This window comes from Canis lupus, chromosome 23 (assembly GCF_003254725.2).
Source record: "Canis lupus dingo isolate Sandy chromosome 23, ASM325472v2, whole genome shotgun sequence".
In the NCBI taxonomy this organism is placed as follows: Eukaryota; Metazoa; Chordata; class Mammalia; order Carnivora; family Canidae; genus Canis; species Canis lupus.
In genome coordinates this window covers 50,763,805-50,780,017 of record NC_064265.1, presented here as the reverse complement: position 1 = coordinate 50,780,017, position 16,213 = coordinate 50,763,805, and the positions used below count along the sequence as shown (strand labels likewise).

The 16,213-nt window shown below is 42.9% G+C and overlaps 1 long non-coding RNA gene across 1 annotated transcript; it reads right to left on the bottom strand.

The window, feature by feature from the left end:
• Positions 1–454: 454 nt before the first annotated feature.
• On the bottom strand, positions 455–15,713 carry LOC125753433 (uncharacterized). Its single transcript, XR_007405290.1, has 3 exons — positions 15,248–15,713; positions 12,711–13,092; positions 455–680 (listed from the first exon to the last, which is right to left on the bottom strand). It is a non-coding gene; the product is annotated as an uncharacterized LOC125753433 (long non-coding RNA).
• Positions 15,714–16,213: the final 500 nt, after the last annotated feature.

Here is a 16,213-nt window from a genome sequence, read left to right as displayed (position 1 = left end):
GTGACCTTCTTTACCTACCTGGGAAGGATGTTGAAACCCCATAAGCAAGATATCACACTGAGATTTCCAAGGTACTTTATTGGCTCCTTAAAGCTGTCTGGTCACATGTGAGCCTATGCAGATCTCTCTTAACTATGACATTCCAGTCAAAACCTTAGTAATAAAAGGTTTTTATTAAAAACCTTCAGGTTTTTAAGACCTTTGGGTTTAAAAACCTTGGGACATAGTGCTCCCAACCATGTCCTAAGGAAAACAGATTCTTACTGACCATGAGTGATATATCTCTGTGAGTAATTACGACTACTCACTGAGAGTTTCCAAATTCTGGGGGAATCAGGTAGAAGACAGATGTTTTCATTTTGCTTACAGATGTATAATTTATCAAATTTCTGTGGAAAGGTTTTCCTATATCTGGAAAAAAGATTTAAAAAAGAGCAGGATGTCAAACAAAAAGTCATAAAGATTATAATTTTCAGTTTATTGAGTCCTGTTTCTGTTGATCTTGATCTTCTGTTAGTTTTATGAAGCCATGAGTTTCTCCATTAGTTCTCTAAATTCTTACTCAGTTCAATGGTATAATCTAAGTTATTAGAGACCTGTATTCTACAGTCATCAGTCTTTTCCTTGAATCTCCTTGATGATGAAGCACTTTTGCAGAAGCATCAAGGTAAAACAACTGTCTGTAAATGACAAAAAGACTTAGAAATGGTAATGGTTAAATATCTGATTAGAATTCATGACAATGCAATTGACAAAGAAACTGGGTCATTTCTATGATGCTCAGCACTTCAAGATAATAATTAGAATTATATAACATAGAATTATACTATAATCCAGGACATATCAGCTTTCTAGGAGTTTCATGTAACTTCTAGCTTACTTATCTTAATCATATTTATGGAAATATAATCTAAGAAGGTTTAGCATCACCTATTTGACAATGATTCCCACGTAATTTAACATACCAAATAAGCATAATTAACATCTTTCTTTTATGAGGAGAATTAATCCTTGAAATCTTGCAGGGATCCTGTGGGAAATTTCAAACTCAAAAACACTTGATTTTATTTTTTTTTAATTTTTTTAATTTATGATAGTCACACAGAGAGAGAGAGAGAGAGGCAGAGACACAGGCAGAGGGAGAAGCAGGCTCCATGCACCGGGAGCCCAACGTGGGATTCGATCCCGTGTCTCCAGGATCGCACCCTGGGCCAAAGGCAGGTGCCAAACCGCTGCGCCACCCAGGGATCCCAAAAACACTTGATTTTAGAATTCGATTTTGGGAGGTTTGTCAAAAAAAAAAAAGTTCAGACTTTTCATTAAACAGAATCACAGATTATAAAACAATGCTTGGTCATCCATTTAACTAAAGTGGCAAAGACTTCACAGGCAAACTTTTTTCTAAGTAATCAAGGACTTAAAGACAAAACACACCTTTTGTTTTTCTAGATAGATTATATTAAAAGTTAAAAACCTTTAAGAAACAGAGACAAAAAATGAATTTTAGTTTTGTTCTACCTTTTTATATTAAAACTCAAATCCAGCATAACCACACATTAAAATTCATTTTAAAGATTCCCCGTTCACAAACCTTTCAAGGCTTTTTTTTTTTCCCACATTTAGATTCTTACCTGTTTTTTTTTTCCTTTTTAAATAATTAGTCTCATTTTAGGATTAAAAAAACACATGTCCTACTTTTCTTTTTATTACATAATATCACATATTAATTATAATTTTAACCCTTAGAAACTTTATAGTGAAAAATAATGAGCAATTGAGAACCGTTAATTTACTTAATGCATCTTTAGATTGATGAATACATTCAGAATTGGCCAATCTCTAGAAATATGTGCTTCTTCATAACATAATCTTCCAATAAATAAAATCATAATCTTCCAATAGTTTTTTTCCACAAAAAAACTTTACTAGAGATTAAGTTTATTTTATTGGGAAATAAATTCATTGAATATCTAGATTAACTCCTCACTTAGCAAAGGTTTCAGTTACCAAAAACACTGTAGGTAAAACTTTTAAAATAGTTTCTCCACAAAAGCTTCACAAGATATCAGTCAGCCACTCTCAACTTTTTTGTTGTTGTAGGAAAATTCTGTAACCTAATCAAACTTCCAGGAAAGATGTCAGAGTAGGAAGATCCTAGGCTTACCTCATCCCATGGATACACCTAGATTACACCCACCTCCCTGTAAGTGTCCCAGAAAACCACCCAAGGACTGACAGAACAGACTTTTCATAGTTAATCTCAGAGAAGAAGCCACATCGAGAATGCCTAGGTACATGGACCTCTGTGGGTTCCAGCCCAAACCCCACCCACATTCTCTCCTATGAATATGCCCCATCTAGCCATACTGGGCAGGAGTTCCTCCAAAATGGCTCCAGGTATTTTCCCATAGGCAAATATGGGTGCAAATCTTGCTTACATTGTGATCCCACCCTTGTGTCCTCCTGCAGACTCTCCCATCCAATCTGCTCCACCTGGCAAGAGTCCATCCAAAGTGGCACCACAAGCAAAGCATTGTGCAAGCGAACCTGATAGTGGCCAGCACCACTCCACAGTGACTCCTGCTCTGGGGAAAGTGAAAATAACCACACACATTAGTTTGACTGCAGCCCCAACAGTGGGCTTGGAGCAGACATATGGTCTGACTGCAGGCCCTACTCACCAACAAAACCTCTCCAGGGACAATGCTGGGAGAACATGCTGCAGTTCAGTGCAACCACAGTTCTTGCAAATGAGCTGAGGGTGGGCATCTGGTCTTGGTCTGGCCCCAGTCTGGCCCCTTAACCATATAGTGACCAAAACCTGCCCATAAAAGGCAAAGAGCCATTGAAGACAACTGAAGTCAAACACATCTCACCTACAAAAGAAGGCTACACACAACACACATAGAAAATAACCCTGAAGCATTAGGTTCTGCTGCATAGGAGACATCACATTGCGAGGCACTATAGGACCTTTTCTTCAGAGGCCACTAATTTCAAAAGCAAACATAGCTGACTTTCCTAACACATAGACACGGAAAGCTAGACAAAATGTGAAGACAGAGGAATATGTCCCAAATGAAAGAACAGGACAAACTCGCAGCAAGAGAGCTAAACAAAATAGAGATAAGCAATAAGCCAAACAGAAAATTTAAAGTAATTGTCCTAAAGATACCCACTGGATTTGAGAAAAGAGTAGAGGATTTAAAAAAAAAAAAATTAGAAAGAACGACTCAGAGATGAACTCAACTGAAATTAACTAGTAGACAAGAGGATGCAGAAGAATTGATCAGTGACCTGAAGGATAGAGTAATAGAAAGCAACTAAATAGAATGGGAAAGAGAAAAAAGAATATTAGAAAATGAGAATAGGTTGAAGAAACACAGTGACACCATCAAGTATAATAACATTCACATTATAGAGATTCCAGAAGAAGAGAGAGAAAAGGGGGGCAAAAAGTTTATTTTAAGAAATAAGAGCTGAAAACTTCCCTAATCTGGAGAAGAAAACAGAAATCCAGATCCAGGAGGCACAGAAAGCCCCCAACAAATACAACCGCAGTTGGTCCACACCAGGACATAATAGTTAAAATGGCAAAAAATTCTGATAAAGAATTTTAGAATTAGCAAGAGAAAACAATTACATACAATGGAAACCCCACAAGACTATCCACTGACTTCAGGCATGATATACTCAAAATGCTAAAAGGGAAACATCTGTAGCCAAAAAATGATAGCTTTGCTGGATAGCATATAAGTATAGAAGTTTCTCTGACAAAAAAAAAAAAAAAGTTAAATTCATGAACACTAAACCAGACCTACAAGAAATGTCAATGGGGATTCTTTGAGTGGAAAGGAAAGAACATAGGAGGAATAAGAAATAAGGGAAAATTTTCACAGGTACATATAAGTATGGTAAAAATAGTATATTAATCTCTTGTAAAACCAGTATGGAGGTTAAAGCATTACAGCCGTACAATCAAATATATCCATGAAAATCAGTCAAGGCATTCACAAAATAAAAGGATGAAAAGTATAAAAACATACCTAAAATGTGGGCTGGAGAGAATAAAAAATTTAGTGCTTTTAGAATGGGTTCAAACTTTAGCAACCATCAAGTTAATATAGTGCATAGGATACTATATATAAACCTAATGGTAACCACAAATCAAACCACAGACCTAATGGTAATCTGTCAGATATGCAAAAACTAAAAAGAAAGGAATTCAAGCATATCATGAAGCCACAAGAAAGCAAGGAAAAAACAGGAACTACAAAAACAACCATAAAACAAGTAACAAAATGGCAATACTTATTGATAATTATTTTGAATATAGGACTAAACTACCTAATCAAAAAAATTGGGTGATAAATGGATAACATGGGAAGACCCATCTATATGCTGCCTCCAAGAGACTCATTTCAGACCTAAAGATATATACAGATTGGAACGGAAGGGATGGAGAGCATTTATCATGCAAATGGAAGCAAAAAGAAAGCTGGAATAACAATACTTACATCAAACAAAATAGACTTTAAAACAAAGACTGTAACAAGAGACAAAGAAGGATACCACATAATCATAAAAGGAACAATTCAACAAGAAGGTATAACAATAGTAGGAGAGCCTAGGTGGCTCAGTTGGTTAGGCAGATGACTCAGTTTTGGCTCAGGTCATGATCTCAGGGTCCTGGGACCGAGCCCTGCATCAGGCTCTGCACTCAATGAGGAGTCTGTTTGAGGATTCTCTCCCTCTGTCTCTCCCCATCTCTAAAATAAAATCTTTAAAAAAAAAAAAAAGGTATAACAATTGCAAATATTTATGCACCCAACATGGGAGTACCCAAATACATAAAACAGCTAATAACAAACATAATGGAAGAAATTAATAGTAATGTAATAATAGTAGTGGGTTTTAACACCACACTTTCATCAATGGATAAGTCACCCAGACCGAAAATCAACAAGGAAACAGTGGCTTTGAATGACAAATTGGACCAGAAGGATTTAACAAAATACTCAGCAAAATACACACACTTCCAGTGAACACGGAAAACGCTCCAGAATAAATCACATTAGGCCACAAAACAAGTCTCAAGAAATTCAAAAAAACTGAAATCATGGGGATTCCTGGGTGGTGCAGCGGTTTGGCGCCTACCTTTGGCCCAGGGCACAGTCCTGGAGACCCAGAATCTAGTCCCGCGTCAGGCTCCCGGTGCATGGAGCCTGCTTCTCCCTCTGCCTGTGTCTCTGCCTCTCTGTGTGTGTGTGTGTGACTATCATAAATAAATAAAAATTTTTAAAAAACACAAATCATAACATGCATCTTTTCTGATCACAATGCTATGCAACTAAAAAATCTGGAAATCACATAAATACATGGAGATTAAACAAAATGCTACTAAACAGCAACTGTGTCAATGAAGAAATCAAAGAAAAACTTTAAAAAAAAATACATGGAGACAAGTGAACATGAAAACACAATGGTCCAAAATCTTTAAGATGCAGCAAAAGCTATTCTAAGAGGGAAGTCTACAGCCATACAGGCCTACATCAAGAAACAAGAAAAATCTCAAACAACCTAATTTTATACCTAAGGAAGCTGGGAAAAGAGGAACAAGCAAAGCCCAAAACTAGCAGAAGGAAGGAAATAATAAGGATTAGGACAGAAATAAATGAAATAGATTAAAAAAAACAATTGAACAGATCAATGGAACCAAAAGATAGTTCTTTAAAAAGATCAACAAAATTAATAAACCTTTAGCTAGACTCATGAAAGAGAAGGGGGGACTCAAAGTCAAAAATGAAAGAGGAAAAATACCACCACAGAAATACAAAGGATTATAAGAGAAGGTCATGGAAAATTATATGCTAAGAAATTGGACATCCTATAAGAAATAAATTCCTAAAAACATAACCTCTCTAAACTGAATCAGAAAGAAACAGAACATTTGATCATATTGATTACTAGTAATGAAATTGAATCAGTAATCAAAAAACTCCCAATAAACAAAAATCCAGGATGAGATGGCTTCACAGGTGAAATCTATCAAACATTTAAAGAAGAGTTAATATCTATTCTCAAACCCTTCCAGAAAATAGAAGAGGAAGGGAAAGCTTCCAACTTCATTCTGTGAGGCCAGCATTACCCTGATACCAAAACCAGATGAAGCTAAAAGCCAACCTACCGAATGGGAGAAGATACTTGCAAATGACAGATCTGATAAAGGCTCAGTACCCAAAATACATAAAGAATTTCTATAACTCGACACCAAAAAAACAAATAGTGCAATGAAAAAATGGGCACTTACTTCTTCAAAGAAACCCTAGAGATGCGAAACAGACAAATAAAAAGATGCTCAACATCACTTACCACCAGGGAAATGCAAATTAAAAATACAAGGAGATATCCCCTCACACCTATCAGAATGGCTTAAATCAACAACAGTAGAAACAACAGGTGTCGGGGAGGACGTGGAGAAAAAGGAACCCTCCTGCACTGTTGGTGGGAATGCAAGCTGGCACAGTCACTACGGTTCCTCAAAAAGTTAAAAATAGAACTACCTTATGACTCATTAATCTCACTACATTATAGTGATGTATATACTATAGAATACAGTATAGTGTATATATATAGTATAGTGAATACAAGAACACTAATTCAAAGGAATATATGCACCCCCGTCTTTATAGCTACATTATTTTTAATAGCCAAGATATGGAAGCAGCCCTGGTGTCCATCAGTTGATGAATAAAGAGGAGGTGGCTTCATTTTATATATACACACACACATATATATATACACGCATATGGAATATATATATTTATAATGGAATTTATACATAATGGAGTATATATACATATAATACGTGTGTGTGTGTGTGTGTATATATATATATATATATAATGGAGTATTTTTCAGCCATAAAAAAGAATGAAATCTTGCCATTTCCAACAACATAGAGGAAGCTATAGGGTATAATGCTAAGTGAAATAGAAAAAGACAAATACCATAGGATTTCACCAATATGTGGAATTTAAAAAATAAAAGAAATGAGCAAAGTGAAAAATGAGGGAGGGGAGAAACAAATCAGGAATGGACTCTTTACAGATCAAAGAGATGGTTGGGGGGCCGGGGCGCATGAGTTAAACAGGTGGTAGGGATTAAGAAGGGCACTTGTGATGAGCACTGGGTGTTATACGGAAATGTTGAATCACTAAATTGTACACCTGAAACTCACACTGTATGTTAGCTGGAATTAAAAACTCTTAAGAATTAGAAGAATTTCAGGAATTAAAAGAATTTAAAAATTTTAAGAATTTAAAAGAAATAAAGACTTAAAAATTATAATTTTTGTTCCAAGAGTTTTGAGGTATTTGTTATTTAATTTCCTCCACCCCCCCACAAAGTATAGGATAATTTTCATCCTACATCATGATCTTCTATAATACCTAGAAACATTTGAAAGGAATAGGCAAGCTTTGGGATTAGTAAAGACAGATGGGCTTTGAGTGGTTTCTAGAGTTGCATTTCTGCTCTGTAAAGATTGGCAAGATAAGAACCATTGTTTCTGATTTCCCCAAAGAACATCCATTTACATCCTGAAAAATAAGGGACTCACCTACTTTTCTTTAGTTTGCTGCTTTATATCTGGGAAATCTTTAACTAAAATTAGAATAAAAAGACTTAGGTCTTTGTAAAGTCTGTATAAAGCATTTTAACAAAAACCTACTTTCTGAGTATAAATTTCAACTTTGGTATCTATCGGCCAATATTGGTCTTTAGCAGATTAAGGGAGGAGGGCCTAAGAAATTTTGGTCATCGGTTTGGTCATCGGTTTCCTTTCATCAGAGGGGTTGTGAATGGTTACTAATCCATCCAATTTCTCTCTAAATTTGGTAGGATCTTCTTAAAGTGGAGGTAAAAGGGCCTTATCATTTTAAAGATCGGTTGCTGTTCAGGGGACATATTTTTTTTTTTTTCTTTCCCGAGAGGTATAAGGTATATCTTGCAAAAGACATTGCATAAAAACGTCTGAGGCGGACAGCCCGTGATCACAGAGCCCTGAAAAATCGAAAAAAAAAAAAATTGTAAGGAACAGGTTCTGCTAAATTTTCTTCCCGGCTATTAAGCACTTACCTATTAGTGGTCTATTTGGGGCCTATAGATGAGGCCAGACAGCTCTGTGTGAGGAAAGGCAAGTTCTTAAAAACAGGCAGTTGGGAGCCAGATCTTGAGAAGGAGAATTTACTTTGGTTGTAGAAATTAATTTCTTGTCTTAAGTCCACGTAATGCCGGACTCGTAGGGAGAGTCCCTGGGGGTAGCCGGTTCCACTACTAGGATGGGAATCAGGAGGCAACCGGCACCCAAGCGAAGGGGCAACTCTTCCCCAGGTCGGCTGCTCTTGGAGTGCTGTCGGCCACCACCTTCCTGTAATATTCCTGCCTGGTGCGTGACAGCTAAGCGCTAATTTAGTGGTTTTGCAGGCACAAAGGTTTTCGTCAAGACGCCGGCCGGAAGCGTCGGGACCAACTGACCGACATTAACGACATTAACCCTCCTGGACTTGGTTACTTCCCTTGTCTGATTTGGAGTCACAGAGCTCGCCTCCATCTGCCCAGACGCTCTTTCCTGCTTCCCTTAAAAAAAAAAAAAAAAAAAAAAATCCCCGAGATCTCAGAGAGATGGTTTTGAAACCTGTTCTCCCGTCCCATTTGGCCGCCTTCCCAATAAACTCTTGCCACATGCTCAGGGCCTCACTGCTGGACTTTGATGAACATCAAGCCCGTGAACGTGGGTGTGGCTACAAGAGGACAATTAAGAACTCAACGTAAAACATTTTTTCCCTCAAATATAGTTAAAGGATCCATCATTTATGAGTAGGATCTTAAGTCTCCGTAGCAACTCAAAAGAGCCCTTTTATGAAAAGACCCAGAGGAAACGTTCATTCTTTAAGTAAGGACTTGAAATTAGGCAGAGGTTATGTCCCCCAAGAACCCACTCTTGAAACCTGTGTTCTCCTGACACGTCTAGTTTCAGGTCCTTGGCTTCCCTGACGTGCATGACTCTACGTGCCCCGTACACACCCGCTCAGCTGGGCTAGGGGAGCCGAGACCCTCCGGGGCTGGGGAGCGAGGCCAGTCCCCAGCTACTTGCACAGCCGCCAGAGCAAAGGAAACCTGCTCCTAAAAATCTTTCTGTGGCAGCAAGTTTAAGCTGGTGACAGTACCAGAGGGGTCCTGGGCTTCCCAGCAATCAAACGTCCCCGGCTAGTACCCCACGCCGCACCTCACTCCATGCCGAATTCAAAACAGGTCGACAAATTACACTAAATGTATAATGGACCAAACTATGGAACAGCCCAAACCAGACTCACAAATTTTTAACACACTGTTGACCACTTACGGCATTCCACTGACCTTACAGACAGTTTCTGGTGGACAAAGTTTATAAACCGTTCACTTTGGATCTAATACTGGCCGCAGCAGTGAATACTGCTTTACCATAAAACCGCTTGTAATGCTCTATGAGGTGACGAGTAACGCATGTTCCTGACACTAAACAAATACAGGGGGCGGGAGCAAAAGTGGCCTCACTCGCTCTCCTGAACAAAATGGCCCAAGAGGTGGCGGGGAGGTAGAGTGGATTACGATACACTTCCTGGGGATCCCTGGGGACCTATGGAAGACATAGTGCAGATAAAACTTATAATTAAGGTGAGTCCAGATGTTGGCCTATCCCCCAACCCAGTGAGTTACAGCCTCGATATTTTTAAAAAGCAATAAAAACCCCTTTTCAGTGCACTTATTAGAAGCACAAAGTACCCTGCCAACAGGCAGAAAGGTACTAGCACGAGAAGTGGTGTCTCCAGTGTAGGAGGAACCCCGGACCCTCTGCTCCTAAGGGCACCTTCCACACCTTGAGGACAAGGACTGCTTTAAGCCCTCTCACCCGGGGAGCTCACTTACCACGGGCGAGGCCCACGAAAATAGACAAAACCACAGCAAATGCTACCATGGAACCAATCAGAGTGACTGAAGGGAGACACGTAACGGGTAAGAAGTGACGAGGCAGAAGTGGACCCGTCCCCGCTCGAGTGGCTCTGAGGGTGAGGGCCCGAAGGAGGACAGCCCCGACCCTCACCGGAGCAGAGACTGTGCAGGTTGGGCTCGCGACCTCTGAGCATCTGCAGGGGCTTCTCCTCCATCACAAGGGCCCTGGGGGCCGGGGCGGCAGCCAAGGGACACTAAGCGGCCTGTGTGGCACGGCCCTTCCTTGCACGGCTCTTCGGGGAACCCTGGGGAACGGCCACGCTAACGAAAGCAGGGCATTGGCTCGGACTCAAAGGAGACGCCTCCCCCAACCCCCCGGGCAGGGGCACAGACCAGATTTTAACTCATCCTAAAAGCTGCCCCCCCCAGCCCCCTGGCCCCCCGGCAGGCAGGCGTTATTACAGTGTGTGCAGGTGCCAGAGACCCTGGAGAACCAACTGGCTCCAGCTGAGGAACGAAGTCAGGACACGAGCTCTAGCCTGAACAGTCACGGGTGTAGACAGACGGGCCTCTGCAAATATAGACAGACCATGGAGCCCTGCAGCTAGAGCCCCTCTGGGCACAGAACCCGTTCAGACCACGTCACTTGAACAACATCATAAAGCTAGAAACCCAAGTAGACACCCCGGAAACCACAACAGCACAGAGAAATGGAAATAGCCAACAGTGTAAATAGACCAAGAGAACACAAACACCTAGACCCATCAGCCCACGAACTGTCAACACCGACCCCTTGATAAAGCCAATCCTAGCACTAGGCAAGTCACCGATGGCTAAAGTGGAACACAGCCCTGAGCCCTCCTGGCCCGCACTGGCCACAGTGGCGCATGGGTGATTCGGGCCACGTCCATAGAAACCCCTCTGAAAGTGAAAAGACTACAGAGGCTCCTCCGCTGTTAGATGGAGGGCTCCCGACGACCAGGCCAGGCCAGGCCACTAACCCAAGAAAAGGGAACAGCAGAAGGGAACTAGCTGGAGGATTAGGACGAGCATTAACCTCCGGGACACGGGCGTGCAGATTCCTCACAAGAGATGAGAGAGCACCCCCTGGGGTTAAACGCCTTATAGCTCCCCACACAGAAGACCTTCCTGGCGTGGATGTCCTGGAGCGACTCAAGTCAGGGAAACCCCCGGGAACCCTCGAAGGAACAAATGAGCGTGCCTGCGAGTGCACTGCCTGGTAACCCGGTCTGCACTGCTCAAGCCCGACGGGCCCTGGAGATTTCCAGGATGGTGTAGGAACTTCCACACTGTCCCCAACCGAGGGAGCACTCTGGCATATAGCAGGGTCATGACCCGATCACCCCTGGACGCAGACTTTAGGACACGGTGACACACTACGGGACACGGTCCCTGCGCTTCCAGCGATGAGGAGAGCCAGCCCCTGAGTGCGTTCCCGTGGGAGGGCGGACGATACCGTGTGCTGGGCCACCACGGGCCCACCTCAGCAGCCCGGGAAGAGCCACCGCCTCCTAACACAGACACCCAGGCCTGTGATGACAAACCACTGTTCCCTATATTGAGGGCATCCTTACCTATGCAGACAACGAGGGGAAAAAGAACAGGCTCGGGTCAAAATAGAGTCAACTGGATTCCTTACACTCAGAAAATGGAAACTTGACCCAGGCGAGGTCCAGAGAGCCCCGCGCCGCAGTAGGCGTTGCAGGCACCATCCGGGCCTCTGGAGGCACGATGACAGCACACGCAGTCGTCAGCTCGTGGCTCGCAGGTCAGCTCCTACCGCGAGAGCAGCAGCTCAGAGACCGATAGGCCTGTTTGGATATTGGCTACAGCACAAGCACCCTGGGGGGCAATCTTAAAGCACATTTAGGGCAGCCCGGGTGGCTCAGCGGTTTAGTGTCGCCTTCGGCCCAGGGTGTGAGCCTGGAGACCCGGGATCGAGTCCCACGTCGGGCTCCCTGCATGGGGCCTGCTTCTCCCTCTGCCTGTGTCTATGCATCTCTCTCTCTCTCTCTGTGTGTCTCTCATACATAAATAAATAAAATCTTTAAAAAAAAAATAGGGGATCCCCAGGTGGCTCAGCAGTTTAGCGCCTGCCTTTGGCCCAGGGCGCGATCCTGGAGTCCTGGGATTGAGTCCCATGTTGGGCTTCCTGCACGGAGCCTGTTTCCCCTCTGCCTCTGTCTATGCATCTCTGTCTCTCTGTTTCTCTCTCTATCTCATGAATAAATGAATGAAATCTTTAAAAAAAATAAAATATGCATTTATGCATTTGACTAAAGAGGAAGAGCAGGGAATTTAGATGGATAGAGACTTGAGACCCAGCCTCTATGTATTTGAAAAGTGCTATAAGAATGTGTAAGACGTTGGCACCAGCCAGTGAGGACTCTGAGTATAACCCAGAGCCCTGCTCTCCCCAGGTTGCAGCAGCAGCACTGTGGCCTGCACCACCACAGAACCTCCAGGTTTACCCACCTGGGCTCTACCCTGAAGGTCCCACGGTCCATGAGCACGTATGGGCCGGTTGAGGGGCTCACCTGGGCGTCCAGGGGCCCCGGGAACTACAGAGCCACGGACAGGAGAGAAACCACTTAGACAAAAACTCCAACCAGGCCTTCGGCAGCAGGGAAAACAGCCCTGACAAATAAAGGAGACCCGTTCCGGAGCATTAACCGTTAGCTGAACCCGGTACCCACCTGCGTGGGGCCTGCAGCCGGGGGTCCACTGTGTGACCGAACAGCCCCAGCCATGCCAGCAGTGGATGCGCTGGATTTCCAGCCGTAGCCTGGGCGGTGGCAGGAGGACTCCCTGGTCCACAGCAGTCCACACGCAGGGTTTCAGGGGCACCGGGCTCCCCGCCGGCGTCCAGCGTGTGCTGCCACTCGGTGGCCTCGGGAACTGGGGCTGGTCTGACAGACGCAGGCTGAGGACGATCAGTGCGATAGACTGAGTTGGTAGCCACACAACTGGCCACTGGACAGTCTGCTCGGAAAATCAGAAGGAGGCGTCTGTGTGTAGATTGGGCCCAGGACAGTCGGTGCATGAGTAGCTCTTTGGTCAGCCCATGGCAGGAAAGGACTGCGACATAGGATAGAAGGCCTAGTAAGGACATCTGGCAGAGAATAGCACTGGACGACATCCCCATGGTGATTAAGCAGGTGTGTGCACGTCAGAAGGTCAAGTCTGAAGTAGCCAAGTTTGATAATCAGGTAGACAAACGCACTAGAAAGCTCAAGAAGCCAAGACTCCTATAGTTTATCTGAAAAAACACCAGGATTTGTGGCTACGGAGGAAACCAAGTCAAAGCATAGCCATATCTAAACAAGAAGGGCAACGAGACACAAAACACGGACACACAGCATCCCGACTGACGGGATCGTTGGGTGGGCCCCTCACCAAGCGGGTCATGCTGGCGTACGTGGCACTGGAACGTGGTTGGACACAAGAAACCCGTATAATACTACCAAGTAGCCTCAATTTTAAACTAGGAAACGTGAGGATTATCATCATGTTGAAGCTTAGAGGACTCATTCATTCATTCAGCAGGACATGGAGTCATCCAGGTAAGGCCAAAGGTAATAAACCTTTCCAAATTATGCAAACTAATTACATGGAACCCTGCCCTGTTTCAGAGAATAAGCTATAAGCATGCACCATTATGCACACATAGGTTACTCTCTCTTTGCAGAAGAAATAATAAAAAAATAATGCACTATTTGAGACTTAGAAATCGGGATTGCTCGCTTCGGTATTCCCCGGGCACCTACTTCACAGAAAAACTAATGTAAGGATGGGCTGAGGAACGAGGCCTACTATGGAACTCCCTCTTGTTGTACAGCCCAACTGCCTCTGGGTCGATTGAAAGGTGTCGTGGTTTGTGTAAGCAAAAGCTTAGGTTGCTTACTGACAATTAGGCATGAAATCTTGGACTAAAATGATCCAGGAAGTGGCAAGTTCTATCCTACATATCTAGAGAAGATGAAAGGAACTGCTACTGAATTAGTATTGCTGCAGATACAGAGAGAAGAATTAGGGCAGCCCGGGTGGCTCAGCGGTTTAGCGCCGCCTTCAGCCCAGGGTGTGATCCTGGAGACCCGGGATCGAGTCCCGCATCAGGCTCCCTGCATGGAGCCTGCTTCTCCCTCTGCCTGTGTCTCTGCCTCTCTCTCTGTGTGTCTTTCATGAATGAATAAATAAAATTTAAAAATAAAAATAAAATAAAGTTGTGTTGATATCACAATTAAGTTGTATCAGGATGTCTTCACCTCCTCTGTTCTCACCCACAAGAACTAGTGTCATAGCTTCTGAGGACCCCTGCTGGGAGCTTATCCAGAAAAACATATAAAGATGCAACTACAGGAAGAGGAAATTTAAACTATAAATACTGAGAGTTTGTAAGAAGTATCCAAGAGTGATCAGTCTGCATAAGGCTGTATTTTCTAATGTAAATAGCCAGTTTTAACATTCTCCATCTACCTTGCTAGCACTGTGCCCCCACTCTGGCATTCTCCAGTAGACCAACTCCACCCAAGCCCTTAACTTTGGCAGGTATCTCTCCAAAATAGCTCCTACCAGGTCACACCTGGCAGGTAGTCCTGGCTTGGACCAGGGCCCTCCTCAAAGGAATTTCTGCCCTGAAGCAGATGAGAGAACCCCACACACCAGCACACTTCCAGTTCCAGCTGGGCCTCTTTGTTGGCTGTGTAGGATGAAGCCCTGCCCTTTGGTACACCTGCAGCTGTTGCAGAGGCAAATTATAGATAGGCTGAGTGTCGGCCCCACCAGACAGATCCCACAGTGGCTACAGTCAGGCCTCTCATCAGCACAAGGAGCAAGCCCTGCCTACTATGCCCACAGCATAGGATTTTAATCATTGCAGCCATCTGGCTTGAAGGCCAGCCCCAGCCACTGGCAGGCCCACAGCAATCACACAGCACAGCCACAACAAGATGGTGCATGCCATTCACACAGGGGACACTTCTAGGTTGCCTGATTCTCATGACCAAAGGGGATTGCACTACAGAGCACCATACGACTTCTACACAAGGTCACAAAATTAAGACCAGAGGTAGCTACCCAACCTAATACACAGAAACAAAGTTAGAAAAAAAAAATGGAAAATAGGATATCTTCCAAAAAAATAAGACAAAATCACAGAAAAAGAGTGAAAGCAAATGAAGATAAGCAATATGCCTGATAAAGAGATCAAAGTCACAGTCATAAAAATACTCACCAGACTTGAGAGTAGATGAACTCTGAGAACTTCAACAAAGAGATAAATGGGATCCCTGGGTGGCACAGCGGTTTGGCGCCTGCCTTTGGCCCAGGGTGCGATCCTGGAGACCCGGGATCGAATCCCACATCGGGCTCCCGGTGCATGGAGCCTGCTTCTCCCTCTGCCTGTGTCTCTGCCTCTCTCTCTCTGTGACTATCATGAATAAATAAATAAAATCTTTAAATAAAAAAAAAAACAAAGAGATAAAAATTAAAAAAAAAACGCTTAGAGCTAAAGAATAAATGAAATAAAACTTAATTAGAGGGAATTAACCACAGATTAGAAGATGTAGAAGAATGGATCATTAATCTGGAAGATGGAGTAATGGAAACAACCAAGCTAAACAGAAAAAAAAATTATAATAAATAAAAGTAGGTTGAGGGGCCTCTATAACATCATCAAGCACAATAACATTCATGTTATAGAGATCCCAAAAGGAGAAGAGAGAAGTGGACAGAAAACTTACTTGAAGAAATCATAACTGAATACTTTCCTAATCTAGGGAAGGAAACAGATATCCAGATCCAGGAAGCAGAGTGAGACAGCCCCAAACAAGATGAACCCAAGGAAGTCCACATGAAGACATATAATTAAAATGGCAAAAATTAATGACAAAGAGAGAATCTTAAAAGCAGTAAGAGGAAAACAAACATTAACAGGCAAGTGATACAAGTGAAACCCCATAGGGCTATTTTTCAACAGAAACTTTGTAGGCCAAAAAGGAACAGTATGATATATTCAATGTGCTGAAAGGGGAAAAAAAAAAAAAAAGAGAGAGAGAGAGAGACAAAACAAAACAAAACTACAACCAAGTATACTCTAGCCAGCAAGGTTATCATTCAGAATTGGAGAAATAAGGGGTTTCTCAGACAAACAAAAGCTAAAGGTGTTAATCACCACTAAACTAGCCTTACAAGAAATGCT